Consider the following 8,008-nt stretch of genomic DNA (forward strand, 5'->3'; position numbering starts at 1 on the left):
GGTTTCTCCATGTTGGTCAGGCTGGTCTTGAACTCCCCACCTCAGGTGATCCACCCGCCTTGCCCTCCCAAAGTGCTGGGATTGCAGGTGTGAGCCACCGCGCGTGGCCTAACCAGGTGCTTTCAAAGGTGTTTTGAACCAAGAAGCAAGTCCTGCCTTGTTGGTCGCAAAGCTGGGAACATGTGAGATGGGAATTGCTGGCGTCCATGCCTCCAGCCTGAGAGGAAAGCCAGCCAGAGAGCATAGAGCTGACTGCAGCAAGCGGGAAAAAAGCGTGAGGAGAGTGTGTCCCGAGAGCCTCCAGCTCCTGGTTCTAGTGGCCACTGATGTCCAACCCTGTTTCTGCCCTTCTTGTTTTGGTTACAGGAGCCCACAAATCCTCTCTATCATTGGCGCTTATTGGAATTGAATTTCTTTCATTTTTTTAAAACCAAGAATGTATGAAACAATGCATTGGCTACAGCAGCAAAATTATAGAGCCTGATAAAAGAAAAGAAATAGAAACCACAAGAAGAATGGAGGAAATCTCCAGTAATTCACAGGAAATAAAATAACCAGGGAGAATAAAACTTTGCAGTCTTGGATGTCTGCACCCCAGGCGACAGAGTATAGGTACTGATCCAAGTGACCATGAGATCATAGCTCAGGAAAGCCCTTGTGACTGCACCGGTTCTCTGAGCCCAGGCAGGTGGGATGGCAGCAATGGAAGAGCATTCCTTTCTCAAAAGACAGAGCTAGGAGGGAGTGGAGTGGAGTGGAGGAGACCATGATGAGAGCTCCTGCATGAAAACCCACAAACCATGAGTAGAGAGAGTAACGGAGAAGGTAAGGAGAGAGAGGGAGGGGGGACTGTGGCCTGCACATGAGGTTGTGCAGCCAGATGTAAGGCCTGGAAGCCACGCTCCTGCGAATCACAGTCCACATGCTGGGTTGGGGCAGAGAGCCGCATGCAGCCCACTGGCAGGGAGAATCAGGGCCTGGAGGCATAGAAAGCCAAGAGCCAGGCAGCAGCAACTGGCTGACCCTGGTAGGCAGTTCCAGGAGTGGGCACATCTGGGCGCAGGGACTGGAAGCAAAATGGATTGACTCAAGAGTAGACAAATATGGGTTCAAGGTCAATCAGAGCAGAAACCAAGTGACACAGGTGAGTCAAATCTAGAAAGAGAGTTGTAAAAGTGGGCAGACACAGGTAGAGGAGGATCTAGGAACAGAGGCTAGAAACCAGAAGGGGTCTGCTGGGGTGGATGGACGGAGGGGCAGGAGCCAGCAGACACAAAGTTGCACATGGAATTTCACCAGATGGCTGTCTGCTGCTGAGCTGTGGCTTTTCTTCCTGCTTGTCCACAAATGGGTGGCTCTGCCCTCGGGGCTCAAAGGCATGAGCAGGCCCTCTGATGACACATTCGACAACGCTGGCACGGAGGCAAGATCGAGTGGGGATAGCTGGGAATCTTCTTCTAGACCCTGGGTGTCTGATAAATTCTCCTCATGCTGACAATTTCATCTTTCATAGTTTAAAGAAAGAAATGAGAGGGACTGGTACCCTGTACCTAAGTGCTCTGCAGAAGTGGAAGTGATAGGGACCCTGAGAGGAGCCAGCTTTTGCAAAGTTGGTGGTATCCGGGGCTCAGGCAGAACCCATTCGGAAAGCAGAGTTCAGAAGTGTTCAGAAAAGAGACTTTCAATGAGAAGACAGCTCAAGAGAAAAGGGAGGCTAATTGGGGCTAACTGTATTTTGTTAACAGATGATAGCAAGAAGGCAGAATTCAGGCTGTGTGCGGTGGCTCATGCCTATAATCCCAGAATGTTGGGAGGCTGAGGCAGGTGGATCACCTGAGGTCAGGAGTTCAAGAACAGCCTGGTCAACACAGAGAAATCCTGTCTCTACTAAAAATACAAAAAAATTAGCCAGGCGTGCTGATGCATGCCTGTAGTCCCAGCTACTCAGGAGGCTGAGGCAGGAGAATCGCTTAAACTCAGGAGGAGGAGGTTGCAGTGAGCCGAGATCGTGCCACTGCACTCCAGCCTGGGCAACAGAGCGAGACTCTGTCTCAAAACACAAAACAAAACAAAACAGGCAGAACTCCTCAAATTGTACTTTACATCCCTATTCTCAGTCAAGAAGACCCATCTTCAGACTGGAAAGGGCAGAATTGGTGCTGGTTAGAGGGAACCAAAGCCACATATAATTGCTCTGAGCAGACTTCACACACCCATTAAATACCCCAGCAGAATTTAGCCCTCACAAAGGGTTCCTCAGATATTTCTGAGATTCTCCCTGGGTGCCAGGCTGCAAATGCTTGTTCACCACCCGAAATCATCCCCTGATGCTAATGACACTCAGGATACGGACCCTCTGCAGGGCATAGCTAGCCAGCTCTGCTGCTGCCAGCACCTGGGATGAGGGATGCTGGGCTTCCCTTTGCCTTCCATTCTAAGCACAGGACACAGCATTCCCTGAGTCCCCAGAGCACAATCCTCTCTCTAATACACAAGCTGCACAAGCGCAGGAATTTTTGCACCCCACCCACACCCCCATTTATGTAACCCCAAGGTCTGGAACAGTTTTTGGTAGGCAGTAGGAGCTCAGTAAATCTCTGACTCTGAACAAGTATATAATAAACATTCAAAAGTGAAAGAAAGGGCTGGGCAAGGTGGCTCATGCCTGTAATCCCAACACTTGGGAGACCAGGGTGACTGGATTGCTCGAGCCTGGGAGTTCGAGACCAGCCTGGGCAACATAGCGAGATGCTGTCTCTATTTTAACTTTTAAAAAGCTAAAGAAAGAAAGAACAAGGCAGATAATAACTAACAACAATTAAAAGATGTTGTGAATTTCAGGATCCTCAGACTCAGATTTAGAAATGCCCAGTGATGAAAATGTACCCACCTTAAGCAGACTGATGGCTTGGCATGCACAAGATGTCTTTGTGGGCAGAAAAAGCTTCACCAGGCTGAAAAAAAAACAAAAATGTGTCCCCTCTCCCCACCCGCAAGGCAGGCAGATACATTAGAAGATGGAGATCCCACTTGGTGGGCAGGTCCTTGTCAAGTAAGGGTTTGGTTAGTAGGTGATACCTTTGTGTCAAGAAAAAGGCATGCCTTTCTCCCAGCAAGGGCAGCCCTTGGGTGCACAGCTTGGCCACACTCTGTTGGACAAAGCTGCACTGTCTTCCTACAGGGCTCCTATCCTGTCATGTGGCATGAGCCAGTACAACTGCACACAGTGCAAGTGCCCTCAAATCAGGTCTGCTCTGCCTAGAATCCCAGCCCCACCCCTCCCAAGACCCAGAAAGGGGGAGGGATTCTCAAGCTGCCTCCCTGCACTTATTTCCTGCCCAACATCTGCTCCTCCCTGGTGACCAATGATGGGACATCTATTCCCCCAGGAAACCCAGCCCTCACTCCAGGCCTATGATCTCATCCTGTGGCACCCAGTACAACAGCCCCATCAGAACACAATAGTCTCAAGGGCTCTGGGGTCATTATACTTCAATAATGCCACTTGAAGGGCAGAAACTGTCCATTGAACACACTTAGTTCTCTTTTATAGGCTCTCTTCTAGGGAGAGGTGAATATTCTGCCTGAATGTCCTTTTGTAGGCCTCTGGGCTGGCTGCTCTTGCAAACAATCGCTCTGGCAAGAAACACTCTCCAGTCTGCAAGGATAAGCAAACACTGTAATTCACTACATTCCTACCAAGTTAAGAAATATTTCACTCCTTCCTGGAAAGCAAGAAAATTATAGAGACTTAGCTCAGGCTTGACCATATTCAAAAACATACACGACCAAAACAAAACATTTATCATCCAAACCTAAAATCATCATCCAGAATAATGATGACTTTATAATTGTTCCAAACAGCACACTGGGCACTTGTTCCAGGCATATGTGTGTAACAAAAATACCCATGAAGCGTGACCCAAGGGCTGACTGTTCAGATGAATTCTGTGATGGTTAATATTAGGTGTCAACTTGATGGGATTGAGGGATGCCTAGATGGCTGGTGAAGCACTTTTTCTGGGTGTGTCTGTGAGGGTGTTTCTAGAAAAGACTGCCATGTGAGTCAGTGGACTGGGAGAGGAAGACCCGCCCTCACTGTGGATGGGCACTGTCTGGTCAGCTGCCAGCACGGCAGAACAAAGCAGGCAGAAGAAAGCAGGCAGAAGGGGCATATGCAGCTTGCTGGGGCTTTCTCTTTCTCTCTCCCTTCTAGAGCAGGCTGCCTTTTCTCCTTCTGCCTTTGGGCATCTGACTCCAGGTTCTTCAGCTTTTGGACTCTGGGACTTGTACCAGTGACCTCTGGGGTGCTCTCAGCCCTTCAGTCTCAGACTGGGAGCTGTACTGTCAGCTTTCCTGGTTTTGAGGCTTAGGGCTTGGACTGAGACAAGCTACTGGTTTTTCTCATTCTCCAGCTTGCAAGCCCTATTGTGGGACTTTGCCTTTGCAATTGTGTGAGCCAATTCTCCCTAATAAACTCACATATATATATACACAGACATATACAATTACTCAGAGTTCTCCAGAGGGACAGAACCAATAAGATACATGTATACGTATATGTGTATATATACAAATGTATATGTATCCTATATACATGTATAGGATGCATGTATATATATGTGTGTATATATATACACACACATATGTATATGTATCCTATTGGTTCTGTCCCTCTGGAGAATCCTGAGTAATTCACCATCTTCTTTCTGAACAAAAAGTAATGCTGGTTTGAATGGCAGTTTCTTCCAGATTCTACCCATATGGTTCTTAAAGACAATGATAGGGTTCAGGATAAAAAAGTAGTTAAGGGAATGTAAAAGAGCTTCATGCAATTGGAAGTGGTGTCAAGTTTCTTGGCCCAAAAACATTTTACCCTTGGGTGCTAAGAGATCTTGCAAATGTATTGCTCAGTTCTATCAATAATCTTTGTGGGACTGTAGTGAGCAAAACTGGTGCCATAGCACTGGACCCAGGCAAACGTCCTAAGTGCAAGAAATAGAAGTTGAGTTCTGGAGATTACAGAACGGCCAATGACCGAGATTCTGGTCATATTTATGAATAAATTGTTTAAAGAGAATTTATGAGCACCTACAAAAGGAAGTAGTGATTACCAGTGTAACTAAAATGCAGGTTAGTTGCTTGCTGCATATGGAGTCCAGTTAACAGGAGCAAGGTATGATACAAAAAAAAGCGAATTGATTCCAAAGTTAGCTTGGGGAAGGGGCACAAAGGCTCCTGCCTTAAAATGTGCTGCTTCACTTTGGGAGCAGAAAGCAGGGATTTTTATAAGGTAAGGGAGGAAATGAGCAAGGGCAGGGGGTCCGCCTCCTAGCTTGGTGTTGAGTTGGCGCTTCCTGGGCAGAAGTAAGTTGAAAAAGTGGCCAAGCGGGTGTGCTTTCGATTTTACCTCCTGGTGGAAGAAAGTCCTGAGGCAACCCTGGGAAGATGGAAGTTCCGAGGCAACCTCTGGAAGTGAAAGTTCCTTGGTGGGTGTGCTTTGGTCTGCAAATTGACTGCCAGCTCTCAAGGAGAGATCTGTCTTGGAGCACACAGTTAGAAAAACTTGCCCTGTAGGGAAACTGGGTGAGGGGGAGGAGAACGGTTATATTTGCATTTCTGAAGGGCTAAGGGGGCCAGGGAGATGAGAAAAGAAGAGAGAGAGAAGAAAAAAAGCAATTAAACCACCTCCAGAAAAACAGGGGTGCTGGGTTACACTAGGAGCTAGTGTAGATTCACCCATAACGTTAAAGGCAAAGTAACCACTTTTCCTTTTTGAGAGGTCTCTTAAACTCAGGAGACTCTGAGGTAGTGTGTGCGTTTCAAGGAAGAGAACAAGGCTTTCACTCCATTTCTGACTTTTTAAATTAGAGGTTGTACATCCATGGCTCATGGTTTCTTGTGTTTTATTTGGCTCTGCCCAGCATTTATGATACTTTTAATTCAGCTGCTAACATTTAAAAACAGGGAGTGTGGCCAATCCTATTCTTGTCCCCAGTTATCCCTTACCCTCCCTTTGTGGCCTATGGGAGAGGCGTAGGTCCTCTCCCCACTCCCTCAGGCCTGGACAGGTGGCTTGCTTTGGCTAACAGGGTGTAAGCACAAGTGACCTGTGCTGCCTGGTGAGCAGTGGCTTGAAGAAGCACCATGTGGGTTTGTGGGCCCTCTTCTCCCTCGGCCGCAAAACAGTGTGTTCAGAATGGGTCTGCTTTACAGCCGGATCCTGGAACAAGAAGACATGCAGAGCAGAGCCACAGCTGCTGACAACATGAGCAGAAATGAACTTTTTTTTTTTTTCAATGCTATTGTAAATGGGATTTTTTTTTTTTTTTTCTGAGCACAGGGGACTTTATTGATGGTACATGACAACGTGGGGCTTCCTAGGCCCCTCCCTCTTCAGGGGATCTGCATGGAAACTGTGTGAGGAAGGGAGATTCTCAGTGTAATGGGGGACTGAGTGCGGTAGAAACTCCCCACCAGTGAGGGCCTCTCTTCCTCTCATGCTGTCACTGGGGCTGGTGGTCTGGGAGTCTTATTCCTTGGAGGCCATGTGGGCCATGAGGTCCACCACCCTGTTGCTGTAGCCAAATTCATTGTCATACCAGGAAATAAGCTTGACAAAGTGGTCGTTGAGGGCAATGCCAGCCCCAGTATCAAAGGTGGAGGAGTGGGTGTCACTGTTGAAGTCGGAGGAGACAGCCTGGTCCTCAGTGTAGCCCAGGATGCCCTTGAGGGGGCCCTCTGATGCTGCTTCATCACCTTCTTGATGTCATCATATGTGGCAGGTTTTTCCAGACAGCAGGTCAGGTTCATGACCAACACATTGTCAGTGGGGACTCGGAAGGCCATGCCAGTGAGCTTCCCATTCAGCTCAGGGATGACCTTGCCCACAGGCTTGGCAGTGCCAGTAGAGGCAGGGATGATGTTCTGGAGAGCCCTGCGACTGTCACGACACAGTTTCCCGGAGGGGCCATCCAGTTTTCTGGGTGGCAGTGATGGTGTGGACTGTGGTCATGAGTGCCTCCATGGTACCAAAGTTGTCATGGATGATCTTGGCCTGGGGTGCTAAGCAGTTGATGGCACAGGAAGCACTGCTGACTATCTTGGGGCTGTTGTCCTACTTCTCATGGTTCAAGCCCATCACGAACATGGGGGCATCAGCAGAGGGGGCAGAGATGATGACCCCTTTGGCTCCTCCCGGCAAATGAGCCCCAGCCTTCTCCATGATGGTGAAGATGTCAGTGCACTTCACAACATATTCAGCGCCAGCATCACCCCATTTGATTTTGGTGGAATCTAGCTCCTAAAAGATGGTGATGGGATTTCTATTGATGACAAGCTTCCTGTTCTCAGCTTTGACGTTGCCATGGAATTCGCCATGGGTGGAATCATACTGGAACACGTAGACCATGTAGTTGAGGTCATTGAAGTGGTCATTGATGGTGACAACATCCACTTTACCAGAGTTAAAAGCAGCCCTGGTGACCACGCACCCAATACTGCCAAGCCCGTTGACTCCAGGCTTCACCTTCACCATGGTGTCTCAAGGATGCAGCTGGCGCTGCATGAGAAGATGCAGCTGTCTGTTGAATGGGAGGAGCAGAGAGCCGGGATTTTCTTAATTGCTTCCCTCCCCCACTGCCCCCCACCGAGGCGGAGTCTTGCTCTGTCGCCCAGGCTGGAGAGCAGTGGGACGATCTTGGCTCACTGCAATCCCCGCCTCCTGGGTTCAAGCAATTCTCCTGCCTCAGCCTCCCGAGTAGCTAGGATTACAAGCACGCACCACCACCATGCCAGGCTAATTTTTGTATTTTTAGTAGAGAAGGGGTTTCACCATGTTGCCCAGGTTGGTCTCGAACTCTTAACCTTGTGATCTGCCCACCTTGACCTCTCAAAGTGCTGGGATTACAGGTGTTAGCCACCGCTCCTGGCCCTCTTGATTGCTTTTTTAGAAAATTTGTTGTTAGTGTATAGAAACACTACTGATTTTTGTATGTTGATTTTGTAT

The 8,008-nt window shown here is 48.5% G+C and overlaps 1 pseudogene; it reads right to left on the bottom strand.

Annotated features, from left to right (window-relative positions):
- Positions 1-6,519: 6,519 nt before the first annotated feature.
- LOC134733837 (glyceraldehyde-3-phosphate dehydrogenase-like) lies at positions 6,520-7,540 on the bottom strand (annotated as a pseudogene).
- Positions 7,541-8,008: the final 468 nt, after the last annotated feature.

Source organism: Symphalangus syndactylus, chromosome 12 (genome assembly GCF_028878055.3).
Source record: "Symphalangus syndactylus isolate Jambi chromosome 12, NHGRI_mSymSyn1-v2.1_pri, whole genome shotgun sequence".
In the NCBI taxonomy this organism is placed as follows: domain Eukaryota; kingdom Metazoa; phylum Chordata; class Mammalia; order Primates; family Hylobatidae; genus Symphalangus; species Symphalangus syndactylus.